General features: G+C 42.1%; 1 long non-coding RNA gene across 1 annotated transcript in view; it reads left to right on the plus strand.

The window, feature by feature from the left end:
- Positions 1 to 5343, plus strand: part of LOC105011575 — a 65470-nt gene extending 60127 nt beyond the window's left edge. The window contains exons 90-98 of the long non-coding RNA XR_004575498.1: positions 562 to 628; positions 925 to 1053; positions 3116 to 3442; positions 3600 to 3697; positions 3802 to 3902; positions 3984 to 4063; positions 4229 to 4263; positions 4413 to 4544; positions 4789 to 5343. This is a non-coding gene — a long non-coding RNA (SCO-spondin). The remainder of the gene's footprint in view (positions 1 to 561; positions 629 to 924; positions 1054 to 3115; positions 3443 to 3599; positions 3698 to 3801; positions 3903 to 3983; positions 4064 to 4228; positions 4264 to 4412; positions 4545 to 4788) is intronic.
- The last annotated feature ends 4508 nt before the right edge of the window (positions 5344 to 9851 follow it).

The raw sequence follows: 9851 nt of genomic DNA on the forward strand, positions 1-9851 counted from the left end.
ACCATGGCTTTATATCATCACTACCATTTTACTGTTCCCACTGTGACATTAAAATAACACTGAAACTGTGAAAACTAAGATAATTGCCATTCTGTGTAGGATTGTAAATTAAGTGGGTTTTTTTAACAGTTCAAATGGGATGAAATCCATATTCAGGTTTTTTTTTTCTGCTTTACTAGATTAAGACAATGGGGAAAGGAAGATTTTTTACTGAAAGAGCTGCTGTGGGCCCGATTCAAAACCACATTGTACCAGTACTTGTGTACCTGAGGCAGTGGCTTAGAGCGCTGGACCACCCCAGAACACATCACAAAGTTGATCTGATTATAATAGACCAATGACTATTCATCTGGGTATGGGGTAGGCTATAGACCATGCATGTGATATAATTATCTTCCCATGTAACCGGAGTGAACCATGGCCCATGGTTGCCGAGGTGACTGAATTGTATATAGTATATAAACACACAGAAGGTATTTTACCAGATAACCAGTAAGGGATTACTAATGAAATCACAAAGTTTGTATGGAACAACTCACCATAGTATTTCCTTTCGTTTAGTTTTCCTCAGCCAATATTACCAAAGCTGCCTCAGGCCACGAAAGTGAGACCTCACGTCATGATCAAGGTAGGCTACGGACAAGGAACCCGTTTTCCGTAATGTTTTTAATCTGTGTTCTTATTCATCAGCTGCGAGTGTATTTCTTTGTGTTCTTTATTACCGTACGTTTTTCAGTGAGGAGATGTGTGTCATGGGGTTGTTACGCGTGGACACCATAACAGGAAACATAAATGACATTAGGACCTTCAAAGCGCTCATCCAGTGGACCACAGGGCGTGGCGTTCGGCCAGAGCGTTGTTGTGGTTGGCTGTTCATGCCCGTGTTGCGAATCAACCTCCCACTTACAGTATCATCTGTACTAGTGTGTCTGCAGAGTACAGCCCCCTGTCTGAGTGAGCAGGACCTTTCCAAGCTTGTGGCGATGACCCCTCTGTCCCGGACCCTGCTAGAGATACAGGAGTCCCTCCAGAACCTACCGTGTTTAGACACAGGTTAGTGATTTTGTAAATCCCCTGAGGCTCCATGGTTCTCTCCCCTGCTATGTTATAATCATCTGTAGGTTATGGCTGAGACGCTTGAGATGAAAACAGTGACTTGAAACAGGCCAGAGTCAAAGTCAAAATGGACTTGAGTGTCCATCACAGGCTTCTGTCAACTGTCCTGTTCAATAATAAAATATTACAAAGCTATACCTGCATGCTTAAAATTAGTTCTATTAAGTGTGAGTTCAATGAAAGTTGAAATAAATATACAGTGGATAAAAATCTACACACTCCCAGGTTTTTGTGATGTTAAAGAATGAGATAAAGATAATTCATGTCAGAACTTTTTCCCCCTTTTAATCCGACCTATAATGTGAACAATTCAATTGAAAAACAAACTGAAATCTTCGAGGAGGAACATTTTTAAATAAAAACCTTACAATAACCTGGTTGCATAAGTGTGCACACCCTCTTATAACTGGGGATGTGGCTGTGTTCAGAATTAACCAATCACATTCAAACTAATGTTAAATAGAGGTCATTACACACCTGAAATCATTTAAAGTGACTCTGATTAATCACAAAGTTCAGCGGTTCTAGTAGGACTCAATCAATCAATCAATCAAATGTATTTATAAAGCCCTTCTTACAACAGCAGTTGTCACAAACTGCTTTTACAGAGACACCCATCCTTAAACCTCAAGTAGCAAACCATAGTAGTGTTGAATTTCAGTGGCTAGGAAAAACTTTCTAAGAAGGCCGAATCTTAGGAAGAAACCTAGAGAGGACCCAGGCTCAGAGGGTCTTATATGTATTTTATATTTTTTACATATTTTATATGTCAGGACTTTCCTGACATTTTCTTAGTTGCATCTCAGAGAAAAAGCCATGGTCTGCAGAGACCAAAGCATCAGAGGGATCTCATTGTTGAAAGATATCAGTCAGGAGAAGGGTATAAAATAATTTCTAAAGCATAAGATATACCATGGAACACAGTGAAGACAGTCATCATCAAGTGGAGAAAATAAGGCACAATAGAGACATTACCAAGAACTGGACATCCCTCCAAAAGATGAGAAGAAAACTGGTCAGGGAGGCTTCCAAGGGGCCTACAGCAACAAAAACAAACATCAAGTCCCCCAAAAGCACTTGGGAAAATGTGTTATGGTCTGATGAAACAAAGGTTGAACTTTTTGGCCATAATTCCGAAAGGTATGTTTGGTGCAAAGACAACACTGCACATCATCCAAAGAACCCCATGCCCACAGTGAAGCATGAGTGATGTCAGCATCATGCTTTGGGACTGTTTTACTTCAGCTGGAACCGGGGCCTTTGTCAGGGTGGAGGGAATTATGAACAGTTCCAAATACCAGGACATTTTGGCACAAAACCTTTAGGCGTCGGTTAGAAAGATGAAGTTCACCTTTCAGCACAACAATGACCCAAAGCACACATCCAAATCCACAAAAGCATGGCTTCACCAGAAGAAGATGAATGTTTTGGAATGGCCCAGCCAGAGCCCAGACCTGAATCCAATTGAACATCTGTGGGGTGATCTGAAGATCTGACTCGCAATCTGACAGATTTGGAGCACTTTTGCAAAGAAGAGTGGGCAAATATTGCCACGTCAAGATGTGTCATGCTAATAGACTCCTACCCAAAAAGACTGAGTGCTGTAATAAAATCAAAAGGTGCTTCAACAAAGTATTAGTTTAAGGGTGTGCACACTTATGCAACCAGGTTATTGTGAGTTTTGTATTTTTTATTTTTCCCCCTCAAAAATTTATATTTTTTCAATTTAATTCTTCACGTTATAGGTCACATTAATGGTGGAAAAAGTTCTGACATGATTTCTCTTTGTCTCATTCTCATACATCACATGAACCTGGCATTTTAACAGGGGTGTGTAGACTTTTTATATCTACTGTACTGTAGGTGGTAGCAATAAATAAAGATTGATGATTGACCCAATGTTTTTGGTTGGACACTCAGAAAACTAGTCAACATGACGCAGATTCCTCTCAGCAGTATTCATCTGACTAGTCCTCTGACACTACAGTCTGTATTCCAGCCAGGACTGACAAGACCACAGAGGACCCAGCCGTGCAGCTGATCCCCATTGCCCTGGACAGCCTCTCCCCACAGCATTTTGCCATCTTCATGTTCGGCTGCTACGTTGTGAAATTGCTGTGCAACACGCAAAACTTCCCACTGGTCACACTGCTTTTGGCCAAGAAGGTTCCTCTTGTCTCTGCCCATGAGGCTCTGTTGTCACACTGCAATGGAGACTTCTATTTCGACGTCACCAACCAGATTCTGTATCTCTGTGAGGAAAGGCTTGAGAGTGTAGGACAGTTCATTGCCACCCTGCTGCAGTCTATGGCCTTTATTGCTTCTGGTAAATATAAAATTATGTTTCAGGAAATGATGTTGTAGATAGCTTAATTTATTATGAACGTGGTATGGATTTAAAAAACAACAACTTCAGATTGGTTTGTATTACTTTGTTTTTGGTGTACTTCCACACAGTAGGTTTCATTATATTTCATGTTCAGGTTCGAAGCCAGAAAGCTTCATGCAAGCCCTGCATTGCGCCATTGCTGCCTTGAGCCTTCAGTTGTTCACCTACTCTTTCAAAAATGAAGCAACCAAGGTACAAGGCCTTGCATGTATTTTTAACCCATCGATGCTAAGCTAAATGTGCTTCAGTGATGAAGACTGAAGCACATACTGTAGTCATGTGCCTTTGGTTTACAGTCACAGAGGTCAGACCAGTATCCTCAGATGTTAGTGGAGGACTTTCTCAATGCTCAAATACCTGCTGAAACCCAGTTCACAGAGCAACACTTGGCCGACAGGTTTGTGGAGTACTTTTAATCAATGTTTTATCATGGATATGGTGAGGTAAAACATTTGCCTTTTATGTAATTTTATTTTAGACTCCAGCGATATAAGTATTTTAAAGTGGAGCAACTCATCCGGGATCTTAAGCAATTTCCGGCACAGGAGACAGAAAGGGGTAACCTATTTTGTTCGTATTAGGTCCATAATATGCATGTACTATATGCACAGTAAGAATGTATGGTTGTCTATTGAGCTGTGTAGGAAATTGTAGTCCAAAATCATATGAACTGTAGGAATGTCTTGGATATTCCATGACCAGTGTATTTTATGTATTTGGCAGGGCCTACACCAAAATGTTTAGGAACGCCTGTAAAAGTAAGTTGCTGACAGTTTATTTTGCTGACAGATGTTTTCTTGCTGTGTAGTACCGCATGAAGGCAATGTACTGTTCATACTTCATTTCTCAATTCATATTTTCCTGTGGGATTATTCAGTTGACGATTGCTTTACACTTTTAACTGTAGGCCCAATGTGTGGAACAGGAAGTAGACTGTCTGAACGAAGTTTTCCTGAAACTTAGTATTGAACTCCAGAAAAGGACTCAGAAGAAGATGTGTCTAGAGCCAACGCTGCAAAGCTCTGACACGCCCTTAAAGGTAATTAGGGAAGACGTTGTATCTAAATATAATATATCCCTCTTTTTATATGCAAAGTCACTAGTAGATATGTCTCTGTCTTACCAATTTTCTTCACACCATTAGTCTTATTATACTGAGCTTAATCAAATATTTGAAACCCTGCATCTTATTATGCACTTGTTAGGCTGGCCAGGCAATCAAGAAAAATTCTGATTCCCTTTTTCTGTACCTGCTACCCTGTCCTTCCCTCCGTCCATTCCAGAGTGCAGATGCAGAGGCCGCCCTGAGTCGTGAGGACACAGTGGTTTTAGAGCTGAAGAGACGATGCGTATCCCAGAGGCTTGATGAACTGCAAATCATTTTAGCCGGAATGGGCTGGCGCCAGCTAGACAGCCACAGGGCAGAGCCAAAGAATTTGAGCAGTTCACACCCAGGGCCAGACAGTCATAGATCATTCCATAAGGAACACATTCATGCTCCAGACCCTGGGGGTGACCTAGACAGTGAGGGACCGAAGCATCAAGCACTAGAAGACACCCAGAGCTGGTACAGTCGGGATGTAGATAACCAGGGGCCAAGTAGTCAGATAGATGGGTGAAACATGTTACGAAGATCCAGGCACCTCGGAACCCCAAGTAGGATGTGAATATTGGGGATAGCCGATGAGTGGTTATTGGTTTGATTTGCCTTTTTGGGATTTAATAGATCAAATATAATGACCCAGGTCCAGTTTAGAGTATAGTGTGGATAATCAATGTATAATGGATCATCCCATCAGATTTTCAATTACATTTATCTTAATAAATTCATAAATGTCTCTTGTGTGCTGTAGATTTTATTTTATGAAATGATCATGGATCATTTGAATGTCACCTGGTGAAAATAATTGCCAGGTCAATGGTCGGCAATAGATTGTATTTTTTAGGCTCCAGCTACCTTCATACTCTTATTAAAACATAATTTTTTTATTTGTTAAATGCTTTGGCACCTGCTCCTCTTTTCAAACCAACATCTTTGTACCACAGACTCTTTCGGACCTTTCAAGAGTATTCATGAATATTTTATTACAGAATGATCTTCCTTTCATTCATGGTGAGTTCCCTCGAAGCGGAAACGAAAATGTTTCTCGCTCCCATCCCATTGTGGGTATAAGCTGTATAACATCTGCCGGAGTCATTCACTGGGCACAGGATGGAGGTCTGAAAAGGAGTGTTCCTACAGGGAGGACCAACTGTGAGCTGGTTGTAAGGGTCAGCCTGACCAGTCAGCAATGGACATTTTTATCAGTGCCCACGCCTTGTGCCAAGTCTCTGGGTGTAGTTGCGGTATTGCCGAGTATGAAAGTTCCCTTGGCTGATTCTGCCTGACAGCACCTATCATATAGATTAGAAATAATGTGTCATTGAATTTCATATCTCGTGCCACCTGCTATCTGCCTACTTGTCATTCCAATAGATACAAAATGGCCCTGGTTCTCTCAGCTTGCGCTGGCACTCTCTTTCAGGGAACAGCTCTCAACAGGAGGGATAAGCAGAAAAACCCCTTTGTGGCTTTAAGTAGTGCTTTTTCTCATCAAGAGTTTGAAGAAGCATGCGTCTTTCTCATTTAAGGAAATGCAACATTAAAACTCCTGCATTATTTCTGCTCTACTTGCGTAAACAATTGCATCTGTTTTATTTATAGAGGGGAAAGCAGTGTGTGGTTTGTTCTCAGGTGGCATAATGTTTCCTTTTGGCAGCAGCTAGCTGAGGCCGCATCTGTTCCTGTCCCATCAATGCTGTCTATCATACACGGACTGCTGCAAAACTGAGCCTGTTTTGAGCCACAAATACAGTGTGTTTTGGAAAGGTTCTTGTGAAAAACCTTCAGCGTCCCCCAGACCATCGTAAGTGTTGCTAATTGCTGTGTTACAAAACTAATAATCTTTTAGTAACTCCTAACATTTTACTGTGTTCCATCGATAGTTATATCTTTTTCACGAACAACATGTTTTTCTTTATGCATTTCTAATACGATTTACAAGACTCTGAAGGCTGTCAATTGTGCTATTGGTTACCTCTCCAAAGATATCTCCGGTATTCATTGTCTGACCTGTAAAACATGGTTATATTACACACTCCAATATAAAGAAAAGGATACAATTCATGTTGAAAATCTGAGCGATGTACACCACTGGGGATCAGAGTGCTTCTCATTAAGCACGGAGTTGCATTATTGAAAATATTTCTGGTCAGTTTCTGGTCAGATTTCACGGTTTATTTTCAACATATCCCATCAGTGTCCACATGCTGTAATCATGTAATCTTGAAATCCCTCCAAATCCCTAGAAATCTGTTCATCTGCCCTGGAGGCCATGCGGGTAGTATGTACAGTGGGGAGAACTAGTATTTGATACACTGCCGATTTTGCTGGTTTTCCTACATACAAAGCATTTAAAAATCCAGAAAATCACATTGTATGATTTATAAATAATTAATTTGCATTTTATTGCATGACATAAGTATTTGATCACCTACCAACCAGTAAGAATTTCGGCTCTCACAGACCTGTTAGTTTTTCTTTAAGAAGCCCTCCTGTGCTCCACTCATTACATGTATTAACTGCACCTGTTTGAACTCGTTACTTGTATAAAAGACACCTGTCCACACACTCAATCAAACAGACTCCAACCTCTCCACAATGGCCAAGACCAGAGAGCTGTGTAAGGACATCAGGGATAAAATTGTAGACCAGCACAAGGCTGGGATGGGCTACAGGACAATAGGCAAGCAGCTTGGTGAGAAGGCATCAACTGTTGGAGCAATTATTATAAAATGGAAGAAGTTCAAGATGACGGTCAATCTCCCTCGGTCTGGGGCACCATGCAAGATTTCACCTCGTGGGGCATCAATGATCACGAGGAAGGGATAAGCCCAAAACTACATGGCAGGACCTGGTCAGTGACCTGAAGAGAGCTGGGACCACAGTCTCAAATAAAACCATTAGTAACACACTACGCCATCATGGATTAAAATCCTACAGTGCACGCAAGGTCCCCCTGCTCAAGCCAACGCATGTCCAAGCCCGTCTGAAGTTTGCCAATGGCCATCTGGATGATCCAGAGGAGGAATGGGAGAAGGTCATGTGGTCTAATGAGACAAAAATAGAGCTTTTTGGTCTAAACTCCACTCACCATGTTTGGAGGAAGAAGAAGGATGAGTACATCCCCAAGAACACCATCCCAACCGTGAAGCATGGAGGTGGAAACATCATTCTTTGGGGATGCTTTTCTGCAAACGGGACAGGACGACTGCACCGTATTGAGGGGAGGATTGATGGGGCCATGTATCGCGAGATCTTGGCCAACAACCTCCTTCCCTCAGTTAGAGCATTGAAGATGGGTCGTGGATGGGTCTTCCAGCATGACAACGACACGAAACCCACAGCCAGGGCAACTAAGGAGTGGCTCCGTAAGAAGCACTTCAAGGTCCTGGAGTGGCCTAGCCAGTCTCCAGACCTGAACCCAATAGAAAATCTTTGGAGGGAGCTGAAAGTCCGTATTACCCAGCAACAGCCCTGAAATCTGAAGGATCTGGAGAAGGTCTGTATGGAGGAGTGGGCCAAAATCCCTGCTGCAGTGTGTGCAAACCTGGTCAAGAACTACAGGAAACGTATGATCTCTGTAATTGCAAACAAAGGTTTCTCTACCAAATATTAAGTTCTGCTTTTCTGATCTATCAAATACTTATGTCATGCAATAAAATGCAAATTAATTACTTAAAAATCATACAATGAGATTTCCTGGATTTTGTTTTAGATTCCGTCTCTCACAGTTGAAGAGTACCTATGATAAAGATTATAGACTTCTACATGCTTTGTAATTTGGAAAACCTGCAATATCGGCAGTGTATCAAATACTTGTTCTCCCCACTGAAGAAGCAGAGAGTCAGGGTTATGATAGGTTAAACTTTATTGTCATTGAATCATACAAGTACAGTAAAACCAAATGCAGTTAGCATTTAACCGGAAAAATGTATTAAGTATAATGATTGTTACAAGAGGGATGCATAGATGCAATGAAGGCTAATGCAAGTACAAATGGCAACTCTGAATGTGCAATGAAGGGAAATGAAGGTGCAGTCCAGTGTCAGAGTCCAGTAGTACAAGGAGAGTAGTGCAACAAGGTCCCTGAGAGGTAGTACTAGGCGGTGGACAGGTGGGGATGGTTAGTGTTGTGTACTGAGTTCATCAGAGTTACAGAATATGGGAAGAAACCGTTCCTGAGCCTGCTGGTGCGGGAACATAGAGACCTGTACCACCTGCCTGATGGTAGGAGGGAAGTAGTTTGTGGCATGGGTGTGAAGTGTCCCTGATGATGCCGTGTGACCTATGATGGCTGGGAGCTGGGCACCAGTGATTTGCTGGGCTGTTATCACCACCCGTTGCAGGGCCTTCCAGTTGGCCATGGAGCATCCGCCAAACCACACTGTGGCGCAGTTAGTCAGAATGCTCTTGACTGTGCAGCAGGAAAAGTTTCACATGGTTCTTGGAAGACAGACGTGCCTTCTTCAGTCTCCTCAACATGTATAGGTGCTGCTGTGCCTTTTTGACCAGGGTTGAGATGTGGAGTGTCCAGGAGGGATCCTTGGAGATGTGGACACCTAGGAATTTGAAGCTGGGCACACGCACCACCTCAGTGCCATCGATGAGAACTGGGGCGTGAATGCAGCCTGTAGACTTCCTCTGATCCATAATGAGCTCCCTGTAGGCTGACTCAACATTGGCCCTGATCAGGTCTACCACCGTAGTGTCGTCTGCGAACTTGACGATGGTGTTGGAGCTGTGTACAGGAATGATGATCACTACACGACACCCACTACTGAGCAAAATGTTAGGAAGTTTTATAAAATGTTCATCCAAAGATTTTTGACGTTTTTTATTTAAAGTGTTTTAAGAGACCAAAAATGTAAGCCTTTTAAAAAAGATTTGCTACAGCAAATGTTTTTTTTCGGATAGTGGGCTACCTTACTCAGTTCTTTAACGTTTTCCCCCACCGGTGAACCTCGAATGTATGCTAGTTTTCCATATTCAGTCTTCTCAATTCCCGTCTCATTTTTCTGTTGAACCAAGTGTTCACTTATCTGCACATTCACTTCCCATTTGTATATATTTTTTTTTTGGGAGGGGGGGGGGGGCATTGAGCACAATAAACAAAAATCTGGGTTTGTTTGTCTCAAAGCAGAGCTCCTGTGTGTCTAAAGGCTATTCCTTCTTGCTGTGGTGTTTTATCCGGTGCTTGTGTCTCAGTTACCATGGTTCCCTTATCTATCTGGGATGTTGCTGCAA

Source organism: Esox lucius, chromosome 1, assembly GCF_011004845.1.
Source record: "Esox lucius isolate fEsoLuc1 chromosome 1, fEsoLuc1.pri, whole genome shotgun sequence".
NCBI lineage: Eukaryota > Metazoa > Chordata > Actinopteri > Esociformes > Esocidae > Esox > Esox lucius.